The sequence below is a fragment of the Gopherus evgoodei genome, chromosome 13 (assembly GCF_007399415.2).
Source record: "Gopherus evgoodei ecotype Sinaloan lineage chromosome 13, rGopEvg1_v1.p, whole genome shotgun sequence".
NCBI lineage: Eukaryota > Metazoa > Chordata > Testudines > Testudinidae > Gopherus > Gopherus evgoodei.
This window is the reverse complement of record NC_044334.1, coordinates 25095856-25112306: the sequence shown is the minus strand read 5'-3', so window position 1 is coordinate 25112306 and position 16451 is coordinate 25095856. Positions and strand designations below refer to the sequence as shown.

Below are 16451 nucleotides of genomic sequence, written 5' to 3'. Positions count from 1 at the left end.
GGCTATGTCACTTTTATATTACATTATTTTTAAAAAGTATAGATTCACACCCAACAAGCTGCTCGGCAGTTATCAGTATTAACAATATTTAGACTTCTGCAAGTGACTCAGATTTCTTGTGTGAATCAAACCAAGACAAAAGAGTGATGTAACATTTTACAATATGGACATAGAGCAGGATGTTTAGCTCTCTTTTATATTTGAACCATTATGTAGCAGGGGAGTTATAAATTCTGCAGGACTGAATCCTTTCTATGTGAATATTTATGGTTTTTATAAACATTAGATAGCATTTGGGTGTTCGGGTGTTCGACTGTTCCTCAACTGAGATAAATGTAATGCAACATCTCAGTAATTATGAACTGTATTAAAACTGTTCCCTAAAAAATGAGTTCTGAAGTTGCTCTTAGGACAATCTTACAATGCAAGAAGAAATAACGCACTAGTGCTCTTATGAGACTATTTCTGTTTGCTGACTACTAAAAACAAACTTTGGCAGGCAAAAACAAAAAGGAAGTAGTTTCCAATGTTTTAAAGAAACATGGATCACACTTTCAATAGTCAGATGTAGGACCCACGAACAAGGGTCTTATATCAAAATATTTGCATTATCCAAATATTTATTCTATTTGGAAAATTAAGTGCTGAGATTGCAGCCACCTAGATTCAGAGAATATATTAAATATTTTATTGATATAATATAATCAAACATAAGGGGACTCTTAATAAATAAGATTTGAGTATAGTTATTGTCCACTAAAACAAGGATGTCTTTCTTTGAACCTGTGCAACTTCCCTGGAAAAAATATGAAGCTGTATATTTTTCTCCCTATTTAAAGTTGAATTTCTGTGCATCTACTTTGGAAGAGATCAGTTCCAACAGTAAATTCAATACTGTGCTTCAATTACATGCTGGACCATAAAACGAAGCAACTTCAGCAGGATAACAGAATTATAATACTAGTGATAGTAGAATAAATAGAGTTCTCCCTGATCTGATTAATACTTTAAGAACGTCACATAAAAAGCATTTAAGAAATCCAAAGTGATCCTTTTAGATAAACCATCAGCTCCAGAATTAGAAGACAGGCTCTCACGGGGAACTGCCCTCAAGCACATCCCGTTGTGGTCTCTTATGGTCCTGCAGATGACACTGCCCTCAGTGCCTGCTTGGGTTCTGGCCTGGAAAACCCATCACCCAGACCAGATTAGTTCAAAATACATATCCCATCATGGTGTCTGGTTTATTAACTCTTTCTACCAAATGTGACTTGCTTCTCAGTCACACAAGTTCACACCCACTCTGGATCCACAGAAGACACCTTACAGATTCTCTCACCCCTTGTTCAGGAGACTGCATTCCTTCTTCTGGAGCTGGTTGTATTTTGGACAGTCATTCTCTCAAAACAGGAGCCCTCCATTCTCCTCAGGGAGCTGGGTTGTACTTCCAACCATGTTTGTCTTTAAAATAGAAGTCTCCAGCTCTCCTCCTTGGAGCTAGATTATAATTTAGGACAGTTGCTGGGCCATAGCCATCTTCTTCCACTGGCTCCTCTGTGCAATTAGTCTCCAGATTGAAATGGGGGTTCAGCAGAAAATCCTGCTGGTGTCTGTCCCGCTTTGTGGGAGAAGCAACATACATGTTGATCCCCTTCCTTAAAGTTCATCCCAATTCGTTGAGTGAGAGGAAAGTCTTGTCCCATCCACTCTGCAAGACTGCTGGTCCCAGACCCCTAAAAAAAACAGTAACAAGATGTCCTCTCAACCACCATTTATTCCCAGGACTGCTTACTCTCTCTACCAGTATTTTGTATGTCCTTGTATAAATCAGAGCTTTCAAAATCAAAAGACCACGCCATGTGACAGGGATGGGCTGACACCTAACCACCACTACTCTCACGGGAGCAGACTACTCTATCACACAGGCATAAGAAAATCTCTGGATGTCAAGAACAGAAAAGAGAGCCGTTTGTGAAACAACAGTGGAGAGCGTTATTGTTGAAAACTGTTTCCTCAGATCTACAGCTGAGGTCAAGCACCGAGTTATTATGCAGTATGATTAACAGACCTCAAGATTCAGTTCCACTCTCTTTAATAAAAATCATAATAGATGACCGCACAGATTTTTTTTTAAATTGGTGTCTACAAGAATGTTGATTTGCAGATAAAAATCAACGGATATCTCTTTGCCTAAATGCAAAACTTTGTTATTTCTTCACTGAAACAACTTTTTTGCCACCTACTTTAATCACTTCAAGTGCTGGGTTGTTTTTTGGTTTGGTTTGGTTTTTTCCCCTCTTCTGTTCTGATTTGGACAGTTGCTCCTTTAAGATGATGGTATAGTGCCAGAAGCATCTAATGGCTAGCTTTAATCTTCAGGATGTTTACAGAACTGGAATCATCACTGAGTCCTCCATTTTCCTGAGAATAAAACATTCTGTATAGGCTCCTACACCTGAGTCTAGCTAGCATCTGTTATAAAAAAACATGGTTCTTCTTAAGGTTTCAATATCATGGTATTATTTTCCTGTAGATACAGGTTTATTTGGTTACTCAGAAAACAGATTCTCTGTGAAGGTTATAATTATAAAGTCTGAAATTTAAAGAAGTATCTGGCCAAGAAAGAACACAAGAACCAAAAGTTCTGTACTATATCATGTTTTTTCACCTTTTTATTTTTTTAAAAAGTCAGAACTCATTACCATTCTTTGCTCCTCTCCACTCTCTCTTCACTTAGTGGCATTTCACACTATTACCAAATCCCTATTTTTCAAAATTCTGTCATCCATGGCTTTAATTACTCCAACCTCCATGGTTCCCCTCCTGCCTCTCCAATCATGTCTTAAGTGCCTCATTTGATGGATTCTCCTTTCTAGTTCCCACCCCTTTTAGTAAGCAGCCCACAGGGTTCAGAACCAAAACCCTCTTATCCTCCCCTTTATGCATTCTCTACAGATGATCTGATCTACTATCACAGCTTTTATTACCTCCTTTATGCCAATAACTCACAAATCCACATTGCTACTGCTAATCTACGTTCCACCATCCAAATCCACATCTCACGTTGTCACCAATAGCTCCTCGTTGATATTCTGTCAGCAACCAAAACTGAGCTCCTCATATTCCCTCAGAAGCCCCTCTCATCCCATTCTTGGTTACTACTAATAGCATCACCTCCCCACAGCTGCTCAGGCCCATAATCTGAAATATACGTACAAAATTCATGGTGTGTTGTCAATGAGTCACACACTGTATTTTAACAAAATGAACCACTCTTCCCCTCTCTCACACATGCACCATGTTGAAGTGGCTACAATCGGTACAGAAACTAAATCTGCATATTAGCTTCATTCGGGTAATAAATATTCAAAGAAAGCCCAGCCAAACATTTAAAAAAAAAAAAAAAAACGAAGAAGATGATTAGGGAAGGAGGGCTATTCGTCAAAGTAAAAAAAAAATTCCAAATACATTCTTTATATTAGTCAAATGGATAATCCACTAGTTTCCATAAACAAGTATGTTTATTAAAGATGTCAGTTCAAAGTGGTATCGATGAACCAAAGTTAACGTAGGTGAAATTTTTTTAGAATGTCTTTTCAAATGCCAGGTCATGTCACATTTGTTATTCCAATGCTGACACTAAAGCTGCTTAAACTAGGTTTAATCTAATCCTATGAGACAACATGCTGACTGTAATTTAAAGCAGTTGGGTGAGTTTACTCCTCTTTGGCTCTATGCAAATTCATGTGTCAGAAAGAATCAAAAAGTCATGTTCCTAAAAGCAACATATACATTTTCCATAATTTGGCTGTGTTTTTTGTAACACAAGATGAGTAAGATTCCTATGATTACAGTCTGAAACAGTTGATAAGTGATTTTGAGTATTACACGATTAAATATAGACTGTGCGTGTGCGCATATATGTGCATGCACATGCATGCCTCTGTGACATTAAATATACATACACAAAGGAATAATTATGTTGCATCTTTCTGGAGATCTCTAGCTGTTGAGTAAAGTAATGAAAGATATTGAACAGATTCCCCCTTCAACACAGTAATTTCACATTTTGAGTATGTTTATGTTACAGATGTGTTATCAGAAATTACAAATTTTGAGTGATTGTACAGTTTGTTAAATGTGTATTAACTAAAGGACTGGCTTTAGAGTTTGATTCCCCAAATGAAATTATGATGTCATCAATCTAAAACGTTTACAAATCTATGAGACAAACTGCATGACAGTGCAGCAACCCACAGGATCCATCACTCTGGATTACAAGAAATTGATGGAGCCATGTCTCAAACTATAAAAAAGAAATTGTTTTAAAATACTTCTTGTGAATAATCAGTGTCTATGGTCAAAGGCATTTCTTTATTAAGATATTCCTAATTCAATAACACTATTTTAGTTTGATACTGTACACAGAAAAGGTGAATTGTAAGAATCTATTCTCAAAGTCAAAATCATTAGAAAATAAAATAAAAGTTTTAATTTAAAATTCAAGGTACTTCATGAAACATGTATAATAAAATTTACAAGCGATTAATAAACTTCCAGGGTTCATAAATTTCAGGTTCGAAATTAGATGGTTGTGATGATGTACTTCTCTATGATGAAGCTACTCTAGGGTTTTTTGCCCTAAATTTCCCTTCACTGACACCAGTGGTGCAAATCCACTCTCATGTAAACAAGACACCAGTAGCCACTGACACTGTAAACCCTGTGTGATATAATTCTGCTCTGTACAGGGCTAAATGACATGCTGCTGCCTTCAACAGACTGGGGCGAGTTTTGACTACACTACCATGCCTACCATTGATTGAGCTGAACCAGTGGTAACATCTATACACAATTTTGGGCCAAAAAAAGTCTGCTGCAGGTAATCTCTGAGAGTACTGTCAGGCTGGATTGTACCTCTCTGTCCTAATCTGTTTTAGGGAAGAAGCCTGTTTTGAAAAACCTCTACCACCATGTCAACATTCCTGAAAGAAGATAGAAAGCGGAGATCCTTATAGTATTTGACCTTTTTTTTCATCCCAGTATGCAGTACTAATTTAAATGGACAACTCTACTATATTACCTTCTGTGAGCAAGCAGAGGGACACCAGAATGGCCATAGAAGGCTCAAGCCCCTGATGACATGGGTATAAAGACACATGCCAATTACACAAACCTATCACATGGAAGGTAAAAACTTTGTTTTATACTGTTAAACTCGGTGAATTATCTTTTTTTTTTTTTTAAATGAGAAGGCTTTGCACAAACTTTCCTTACAAAAACAGAACGCATGTTTGGGCAGACAAAGTCTGGAAAATTTCAGCCCCACAGATGAAAGTGTCAGAACATTATGAGCTAAAAACAAGGGGCTATAATGGAAGCTATAATTCCCATCTGCTCTCCTGAATATCAGCAGATACAGACAATCATACATGTATCAGTTTACTTCTAGAAGTAATTACCACATTCCAGTCTCAATAGGAGGTACCAAGATCCCAGAATATAATATGGACACATTCTTTATTCCATGGGACAAGACTTCCATATATTGCCTTCTGACCAGACTGTACTGAAATGGAAAAATGCCAATGCTGAGGCAATATCAGTATTTCTAGACTTATCTAACAAGATGTGGTATGAAGACCTAGTGATCTTCCTCTGAGTCCATCTCTCCTCAAACAGTACCCATTTCTTACCTGAAACTCAAGCATTCACTCTCAAGCATTGGCTAGTGGATGAGAAGGAAGAAGCTTTAGTTTTGCTATTAAGGAGACAGACATGTTACTTTAACCTAGAAGCATTTCTACTTTCATTGTTGATTAGAGGCTTTGGGTTTAGGAAGGCAAAAAATCTGCTACAAAACTACAAAGTCTTGTCTTTAACTAGGAAAATACACAAATTGAAACTGGTTCATAATACCTGTTCAGCTCATAGACTTTAAGGTCAGAAGGGACCATTATGATCATCTAGTCTGACCTCCTGCACAATGCAGGCCACAGAATCACACCCACCCACTCCCGTAACAAACCCCGAATCTATGTCTGAGTTATTGAAGTCCTCAAATTGTGGTTTGAAGATGTCAAGCTGCAGAGAATCCTCCAGCAAGTGACCCGTGCCCCATGCTGCAGAGGAAGGCGAAAAATCTCCAGGGCCTCTGCCAATCTGTCCTGGAGGAAAATTCCTTCCTGACCCTAAATATGGTGATCAACTAAACCCTGAGCATGTGGGCAAGACTCACCAGCCAGCACCCAGGAAAGAATTCTCTGTAACAACTCAGATCCACCCCATCTAACATCCCATCACAGACCAATGGGTATACTTACCTGCTGATAATCAAAGATCTGTTGCCAAATTAATTGCCAAAATTAGGCTATCCCATCATACCATCCCCTCCATAAACTTATCAAGCTTAGTCTTGAAACCAGATATGTCTTTTGCCCCCACTACTCCCCTCGGAAGGCTGTTCCAGAACTTCACTCCTCTAATGGTTAGAAACCTTCGTCTAATTTCAAGTCTAAACTTCCTAGTGTCCAGTTTATACTCATTTGTTCTTGTGTCTACATTGGTACTAAGCATAAATAATTCCTGTCCCTCCCTGATATTTATCCCTCTGATATATTTATAAAGAGCAATCATATCCCCCCTCAATCTTCTTTTGGTTAGGCTAAACAAGCCAAGTTCTTTGAGTCTTCTTTCATAAGATAGGTTTTCCATTCCTCGGATCATCCTAGTAGCCCTTCTCTGTACCTGTTCCAGTTTGAATTCAACCTTCTTAAACATGGGAGACCAGAACTGCACACAGTATTCCAGATGAGGGCTCACCAGTGCCTTGTATAACGGTACTAACACCTCCTTATCTTTGCTGGAAATACCTCGCCTGATGCATCCTAAAATCGCATTAGCTTTTTTAACGGCCATATCACATTGGCGGCTCATAGTCATCCTGTGATTAACCAATACTCCGAGATCCTTCTCCTCTTCTGTCCCCAATTAATAACTAAAATTCCTGTTATTAATCCCTAAATGCATGACTTTGCACTTTTCACTATTAAATTTCATCCTATTACTATTACTCCAGTTTACACGGTCATCCAGACCTACCTGTAGGATATCCCAGTCCTTCTCTGTGTTAGCAATACCTCCCAGCTTTGTGTCATCCGCAAACTTTATTAGCACATTCCCACTTTCTGTGCCAATGTCAGTAATAAAAAGATTAAATAAGATTGGTCCCAAAACTGATCCTTGAGGAACTCCATTAGTAACCTCCTTCCAGCCTGATAGTTCACCTTTCAGTATGACCCGTTGTAGTCTCCCCTTTAACCAGTTCCTTATCCACCTTTCAATTTTCATACTGATCCCCATCTCCAATTTAACTAATAATTCCCCATGTGGAACTGTATCAAATGCCTTACTGAAATCAAGGTAAAATAGATCCACTGCATTTCCTTTGTGTAAAAAATCTGTTACATTCTCAAAGAAGAAGGAGATAGGTTGGTTTGGCACGATCTACCTTTTGTAAAACCATGTTGTATTTTGTCCCAATTACCATTGACCTCAATGTCCTTAACTACTTTCTCCTTCAAAATTTTTTCCAAGACCTTACATACTACAGATGTCAAACTAACAGGCCTATAGTTACTCAGATCACTCTTTTTCCCTTTCTTAAAAATAGGAACTATGTTAGCAATTCTCCAGTCATACGGTACAACCCCTGATTTTACTGATTCATTAAAAATTCTTGCTAATGGGCTTGCAATTTCATGTGCCAGCTCCTTTAATATTCTTGGATGTAGATTATCTGGGCCCTCCGATTTTGTCCCAGCTGAACCATTGTTAAAATTGGTCAGGGTCACAATGTAGAAAAAGCTTCAGTGACCAGAGCCATTTTTACAAATATTTTGCTTAGACTCAATTTTCAACAGGTTTTCCTAAAAATATATGTAAAAAGTACAGACACTGGAGCCTAATCTATACTGCAGCTTCAGATGAACTACTGTTAGAGCTGGTTTTAATCTATTCGTTTAAATTTCCCCAGCATACACATTCCTCAAGGGTTCAGGCTAGAAATACTTTCCCGGGCAAAGGTTTTTAATTTTGTTCAGAAAGCTAACTGGACACTAGTATATGCAGAATATACTTCAGTCCTTACAGGGGAGGTTTGGAGTCAAGCAGGTACCAACCCATAATGAAGATTTTTGTTGGAAGTTTTCTTGAGATCAGCAGCAGAGAGATCAACTAAAATGTCCTCTTTTACTTAGCTGCTCCTGCTCAATAGTCAAGCTATTAATGAGTCAAATACTGCCTCACAAAGGTCTACACCCATTAATACAAGCCCTGATTCAATAAGTCTATTCTTTGTGATAGAAATGAAGGAGGTTTTTTTCCAAAGCCAGGTCTAATATGGAATTAAAAGGAAAGGTTAAACACCTTGTGTAGTAACTGGAGTTCGAGATCCATGTCCCTATGTTTGCTCCACTTCAGACGTGCATGCTCCCCATGTGCCTTTGATTGGAGCTTTGGAGTCAAGTCTAATACTGAAGACAGGATTGTATTTCCAAGTGAAGCATATGATCTAGAGGCATGAACCAATGCAGTGTGTTTGGACAAAGTATATATTGAAGTTCAAGTTGCAACTTAGCATATTTCAACTCTAGGAAACATCTTCAAGTATTATCACAGAAGTAGACTGAGACTTTGTAGAATGAGCAAGATCGCTAAAAAGGAAGATCAATAACCATGAGATAATACACCCAGAGATCCATCTGAGAGTCTTTGTTAGAGATTGTGAATCCTTTGTATTTGTTCGCAATGGAGACTTTCTAAATGGCTTGGATCTGTCCACATAGGACAACATTCCTCTGGCATCCAAGGTACGGGAAGCAGTTTCCCACTTAGTCTAATGTGGATTCAGGGAAAAAAACTGGAAGATGAGTGATCTGGTTAGTATGAAAATTCCAAGAACATTTTAGGAAGAAACTTAGGTTGTGGGGCATCTGCAATGTGAAAATTAGTGAACAAAAGGTTGAGAGCCACAAACAATCTCTGGAATCTAATAAAGGGATTACAGCTGCAAGAGTCACCATCCTGAATCTCTAAGGTTTCACAGAGTTGTTCACGCATTTGAGACCTAATTCTGCTCTCCATCCCCCCCACTCCTTTTTTTTTTCCCTTAGGGGAAGGGGGAACGGCAAGGAGACCAAAATTGGAACAGAAACCCTTGCTCATGTGCTGAACTGGAATTAGTTCTATAGCTCCTATGCATAGATGAGAGAACTTCCTTTCTCAGCAACGGATCGTGAGAGCGGGTTCTGAAAAGAAACAGGGAAGTGGGGAGGGAGGGAGGAATGAAGGTAAAATGGACTGAATAACCAGATGTTATGACCCCCAAAACCCACTGGTCAGATGTTTTTCTTTCCCATGCACTTGGAAATGGGAGGCCCTCAGACACCATAAAATAAACCAGGTGAGATCTCACAACCATTTCAGACTTGCTAAATTTTCTTTTATTTGCAGATAGGGATGGGGGGGGGGAGAGAGAGAGAAAATCCCTAAGCATGACTTTTGAATCTTTCAAAGTTCAAAGAGACTCATTAATAGACTCAGAATTGCTTGAGATCATCAAAAGGAAAGTCCTCAACAGTGCTCTGTACTTCCCCAGAGAAACCCGACAACTGGAGCCAAGAGGCTCGTTACATCATGGTCAGAGTGGAAATGGAGTGTACAATATCGGCTGCATCTAAGGAAGCCTATAATGATGTTCTTGCCAAAATCTGATCTTCAGTTGTGATGGCCTTAAATTGTTCACAATGCACTTCCGTTTAAAGCTATTAAGTTTATTATAATTAATGCAGCTATATTTTTACATCAGCGCTTGGTAATTAGCAATTCTGAATTATAAAGTCACTGAGGAATAACTCTTGCTACTGAAGATAGTAAGTTGCTTCTGGTCCTTGTTGTAAGAGGTAGACTTTGAATGATATTGTCTACCATGCTCATTAACTGTTACTATCATTAAGGAATTCAGTGATGAGTATGAAAATAAAAATTCTGAGTTTTTGATTGGAGCATATTTTTTGTCAGCATGCTTAAAGATAGGAGTGCCATAGCTGGAGTTTACCAGATGGTATTAGCAGGCTTCAACAAAGCATCATTCCCAGGAGGGCAACTTATGCAGAAGCTGTAGTGTGTAAACTCCCAGGAGTTTAGGATGAGAGTCCTGAACCTCTTCTAAAGGAATTTAAAGCATATCTACAAGGAGCTCCATTAGATCCTGAAATTGTCTAAAATCAACTGCTATGGATGCTGATGGAAGCATTACAGCCTTACCTGTGCTTGGACGGTGTACGAGGGTGTTATCTGAGCTTGGATCAGAGGGCCGGTTTCAGGACTCATTCTATCACCAATCTAAAATTTATTTTTCTGTTTTTCCGAGATCTGCTTTTAAAGGAGATGCAGCTCTTACACTTGGGCTGTGTATGGATGACTCCCAAGCAACGAAGGGACTGAGTTTTCCTTTCTGACTGGAGTAGCTTCATGGAAGGATAAACAACACTTAAAGCCTGGCATAGCCCAGAAGTGTTGATGTCCAAAATAACTCCTTAAGCAGGGAAAGTAAAAAGGGAGGGAAAACAAACAGATCCCCCCCAAAAACAGAACATCTATATCTGAAGCTAACTATGCCTAAAAATAAAGTGGACACACCTGACACACTCTCTCAGGCCAAAGTGCAGCTGAGAAGGAATTGAGGGTGGATTAGTCTATATATCCTTGGTATAGGGCATGAGGGTATCTGGAGTGCATGCATAGGGTGAACAGATTTTGCTACCCAAAATCTACCAAAGGTGCATGGGGAGCGTGCACACCTGAAGTGGAACACCCAGAGGGACACTACTTGAACAACTTTTGTTACTTTTTTTCCCCAATCTTTTTTTTTCTGGATACCTTTTGCTACTAGTGAAATGATGAGTGGAAATTGAAGTAAATTCTGGTTCTGAACACGCTTACAATAACGCATCCATTGATAACTCTGATATATTAATTTTGTCTTTAAATGAGCTATTTCTTGCAATTATGTTTTGATGCCAATATATCTACATATGTGCAAATCCTGAGGATATGAATTTGAAAGACCAAGTTATCTAGCTGATGCACTTCCTTTCTGCACAATTAATATGCCCCGATAATTTACTTACTGGCTTTTCTATGCTGATTGTTAATTATTGAAAAGTGCCAAATACTAGGTTAAGTTTTGTGTGCCCTTGAGGTGCATGTTTTTCTCTGCCTGCTGTGTGAAAATTAAGGTCTGTGTGCAGACCAGCAGGCCTTGTTCTTCCATTTATGTATACCATTGTGTTGTCCACTATTAAGATGATACATTATTGTGCACCAAGTCCTTCAGGTCAGTGTCAATCAATATGACCTTAATTCTCTCCGACAGAGAATTTCCCTTGGATTATCGCATAACCCTAAATGAGACTACCTCACTAATACTGACTCACATTATCAATATTCTGTCCAGCCTTACGACATGTTGATATTGTGCTAACTTCTGTTTTTCTTGTTTCAAAATGAAGAGGTCGGTATGTGGAATTTTCACCTTAAATCTTTATATTGCAAATTACCCTTGAATTTAGAGATGATAGTAACACGTGCCATGTTCTTGTCTAACAGAATTCAAGGAAGCACCTTAAGTTTTATTAATGGAAAGACTGATTGGAACAGTCACTTCTATATTTTTCTCCTTTACAGTTATGGTTCCATTTTCCACTTCCAAATCCACAATCTCTTCCTGGTTGTGTGGAAGAATGAAGCCCACAAAAGAAATTTCTCTTCGCTGTAAGGCCTAAAACTCTCGAATTTGGTTTTCTATATAAGATAGAAATTTAATTTTTTTTCCCCAGAGACTTCAGTTACTGGTTATTTTTAAATTCTGAATACATGAATGAAGTCACGTGGGGATCTGGTTGGAAATCTACTTTCCAAATATGTATTCATAGAGGTCTTCTGGCTATTGAACTGGTTGTCATGGACCTGGCTGGAAATCTTAAGGAGTGTATCAAGAAGTTTCATATAAAAGGAAGCAACTCTAAACAATCTTTTATTATGCTAATTTAAAATACAATTTTATACACACTTCTATCTAGATTACACACATAAGGTTAGACACATTCAAAAGTTTTATGCAATTCAGAAAGAAAAACTTGGATGCAGCAATAGCATCTTTGGAAGGTTTAAAATAATTTCCACTAAAGAGAAATCCTTCCAGAAGGGCAGATTCCTGCCCAATAAAGAGTTATAAAGCTTTCACAGTAACTCTAACAGCATCAGTTATATCGGTATATTTTGTAAGAACTATTTTAGCATGGACACTTGAAATTTAATATACCACATTTATGTATTTTCTTTCATACATATGTGTATATACATAAACATTCATAAAGTCACAACATGCTCATGTTACAAAAGCTTATCCTCATTTATCTCATCACTTTGTCTCTGATTCCAGTTTTTAGCATTCCCATGCCTGTTTCTCTACTCTACAGAGAAGACTGTTTGTTTCATTCTTTTGTGAAGTTTCAATTCCTCCCTGTACATCAGATCTTTAAGATTTAGATTTATTTTTATCCAAATCAGTTCTCTTCGAGAGGACTGAAACTGCCACTTACTGCATAACCTAAATAGATTTGCAATTCAAGAGAACTACAGGCAGTTGTGGGTAAATTATGGTGACAACAAAACCTTTAGCAAAAGATGCACTGAAAACATCGGAGATGGTACTTATGCTTTTATAGCTGAGAAAGGTCTAACAAAGTACAAAAATTGACTACTTCTAAGTATTTAATCAGGAGCTTTTATAAATGTCAGACAGGACAACAAAAATTAAAGAATGCCACCTGCCAGTCTCTCGGTGCTTCTACTTGCTGCAGCTAATGGACCACTTCTTTCTGTCTGCACCTTCAGAGTAATACTCTTGGCTATGATGTTCAATAGCAGAAGTGAAATAGGAAAAAAACTAAATATTTCTAAGGGCTCTGTAACTACAGCATCTGTCTGCAAGTAAGACCACATACTTTTTCTGTTTCTATAACCCAATATCATTTGTTCATTTTGTATAACACAAAAAGTGAGCATCAAAACAAATCTGGGTAAAAATCCTACAGTCCTTTCTTAGCCATAACTGTCAATGAAAGGACTGAAGGGTTTAAGTCCTGGTGTAGAGTAAACTAATTTATATATGTACAGCTGCACATACATGACAAAAAGCAAAATACCTAAAATGATAGGAGTGTAAAGGCACTAAACTAAACTGCAAGTGCCTTATGAAAAACAAACTCATATCGATAAAGGGGTGCATATCAAGGACATTATTTTCATCCTGAAATCAAAATCCATTTCCAATTTCAAAATCACAAGATTTGTGCTCTGAAACAACTACTTGATGTGCCATTAAATTTAAGCAAGTTCTCTTCAGAGCTGTTGCTATAGCAATCAGGACAGCTAACCTGAAAAATAAGAAGCATCCTGCTACATCCTCACTATACACTAAATAATGCTTAGAAAAAAGCTGAAAAGTGGTTAAGTGAAAAACACCCTATTCCTCTATATACTTGTATATAATCTCAACAGGCCAATGACTTATACAGGCTAGTGTGAACGTCAGATCCTACCTCCCTAAAATAACAGAGAAATTCTATTCAGTTTTGTCAAGACCTTTGCAGTAATACAAGTGAACGGTCATCTGCAGTTCTGTTAAACAGCCCAGCTATTTTTCAGAATCATAGGCTCTTTGGAGTTGTCACAGCTTTAAAAGTACAGTATTTCTATATAAATACTTTGGACCAGCAAACCAGACACTCCAATGACATTTACAGTATCAAAACATGAAGGAGTATTCTGTAGCAAAAATATCCATATTTTGCACGTTTCCTCCTGTTTGGATCTCAGCATGTGTTCCCTAGCACGAAATTCCTTAGACGTTTTCGCTTCCAAAACCTTTCATACTACCTTTATTTCTTTTCTTTATGTAAGCATTTTCATGTAATCTATATCAGCAAATATAATCAAAATTTGTGTTTGAAAGGTAACTACAATTAACATTTCATTTTTTCTGAGTATATCAAAGTCAATAAAAAACTGACAAAGAATTAAGGAATTTAAATCATACAGCTTTAAGACTCCTTACTGACATAAGCGACATACTAGGTACAAAGTTCTAAAACTTAAAAATACCAATGATCCAACTTAAATAATAACTACAGCATAAACGGCTTCCAGTAAGTTTTTATTGTGTCTACAACAACAAAAATTAAAATTAATCAGTTTCTTGTTTCAATGTGCTCTTATAGTGAGGACTCAGTTAAAAACCATTTCTGTGCAAAAATGCACTGATTCATAGACTGACCAGACAGCAGTTGTCACAATATGTGCTTTTAAAAAAAAGAGTTTGCACTACCAGTGCAAAAAAAAAAAAAAGTCGTCGTGTTCACAGTATATCCATATGCCCCTAACATTGTTCAATGCTCACGAGAGGTTTATTTTTTTTCCCTGAGCAGAATCCTGGATTGTGTTGTTCAAGTTCATTTAAAAAGGAAGTAATTAGACTTAACACACAATTAACATATCAAAAGTATTTCTTCTTTTAAACATTTTCCCAAGGAGAGTGCAAATATATCACATGCTCAAGAAAATAAGCATGCAAGAGAAAGCAAGCCATAAGGGAAGATTTGCGGAAGGGCTGAAGAGTTCACATTTTTCTCCACTGTTGGCCTTATACTCTCACCCCTAAGACCTTGAATCACAAACAATATTCTTTCAGCTCAGGAAAGAATTTCCTTTGAAGACTTGCTTCTTTTAGTTGGCAGGTGAGGTAACTGGTAAGATCCACAAGAAGCTTCCTTCTCTACTTTCATCCCCTCTGTTTGCAGAGCATTCTACCTTCAATGCATTCTACCTATCCAGGGAGCAAGGACTGGTGTTAAACAGTTTCCTGCGTAACAGTGTAGGGTGTTGCTCTTAGACCACCAGATTGAACTGCAAAGTAATGTTTTATCATAATTATAATACGACTATTACCTTATTTCTTCTAGCATTACACAGTATTTTCTTAGCATGTTAAAACTTGCACAATCTTCCAAATACTTAAATAAATGCATGCATACTTACTAAAAGGAAACATTTATTTTAAAACACTAACCAAAACCATTTGGAGAGGAAAGGATAAAAACTGTTTGATCATTTAAGGGCTGTTAATGTTAAAAAAATTAATTAATTTCCTTCACCCAGTTGCCATGGATGGGCATTACAAGATTAATGCTTGCTTCAGAAAATGAATGTGTGTTAATTTTACTCACATATGATAATGGGCATGGATATTACATGTTCCTCTTCCTCGGCTGTCTTACAGGAAAATCTGTCACTATCATTCACTCTATACACAGACCTGACTGACTTCACTGTACTGAAATTGAGCTTGCCTTTAAAGGTTGGAAAGGGAACAGAAACAACCAAGAAGCTATTTGCATGAATTAGGAAGAGCCTAGAGCAGATATACTCAATAGGAGGTCTGTGGACCAAATGTAGCCCACCAAGGCTTCATGTGTGGCCCTCCAGCTCAGCTTAAAAAAACGTTTATAATTAAATTCCCAAACAGCGATGTGCTGCTTATCATTTGCCTATGACTTCCTTAGTAAGTAACTTACTTACTGGCAGTGCTTAATTGTAATGAAAGAGGTGCCGGGGCTCAGCCCTGGTAAGCCCCGGCACAAATTAAGTTTACTGGATCTCAAGTTCCTGCAATAGCATGGTCTATGATTCAGCTAGAACACTGCCAATTTTTTTCATTAGTGATAGAAATGGAACCAAAAATGAAAGTGAGTGGGAGTAAACATCGCAAAGTCAATGAAGATAGAACCACTAATACTTATATTTCAAGCAAGGTCTTTATTTAGTGGTGGCTGACTTTTACAAAAAAAAATTGTGTCAGGCTTCTGCCCAAATGGCCTTGTCATAAAATTCTCAAATTGGCCCACGGGTAGATCTAATTGAGTATCACTGGCCTAGAGCACCAAATATGGGGGAAAATAATAAATGGATGAAGATTTACACAACTTTCTCAAACTTTGGTGAAAAAAAAGGCAGTTACCGGAACAAGACGCCAAAGCCTCAAAGCACGAGACCGTGAGCTGGTGGGGGCCAAGCTGCGATCCCATTGGAACCAGGTCCCAGACTGGCGGAAAAAGTCTTTCAAAGCCTTTCAGGAACCTAAGCGTCATGAAAGAATACAGATCTACCCTGAACACAAGAGTGGAAGGCTAATATAGGCTGCCACCTTGATCGAACAGAAGGCGAGGCCCTGCTGCTTTAAGTGAAGCAAGTAATCCAGAATGGACTACAGAGACAAGTGGGTCAGGGAGATACTCCGCTCTGCTACCCAGCAGAAGAAACGCTTCCAC

General features: G+C 38.0%; 1 protein-coding gene across 3 annotated transcripts in view; it reads right to left on the bottom strand.

Annotated features, from left to right (window-relative positions):
- Positions 1-16451, bottom strand: part of MED13L (mediator complex subunit 13L) — a 405971-nt gene that overhangs the window by 311684 nt on the left and 77836 nt on the right. The gene's annotated exons all lie outside the window — the stretch shown is intronic.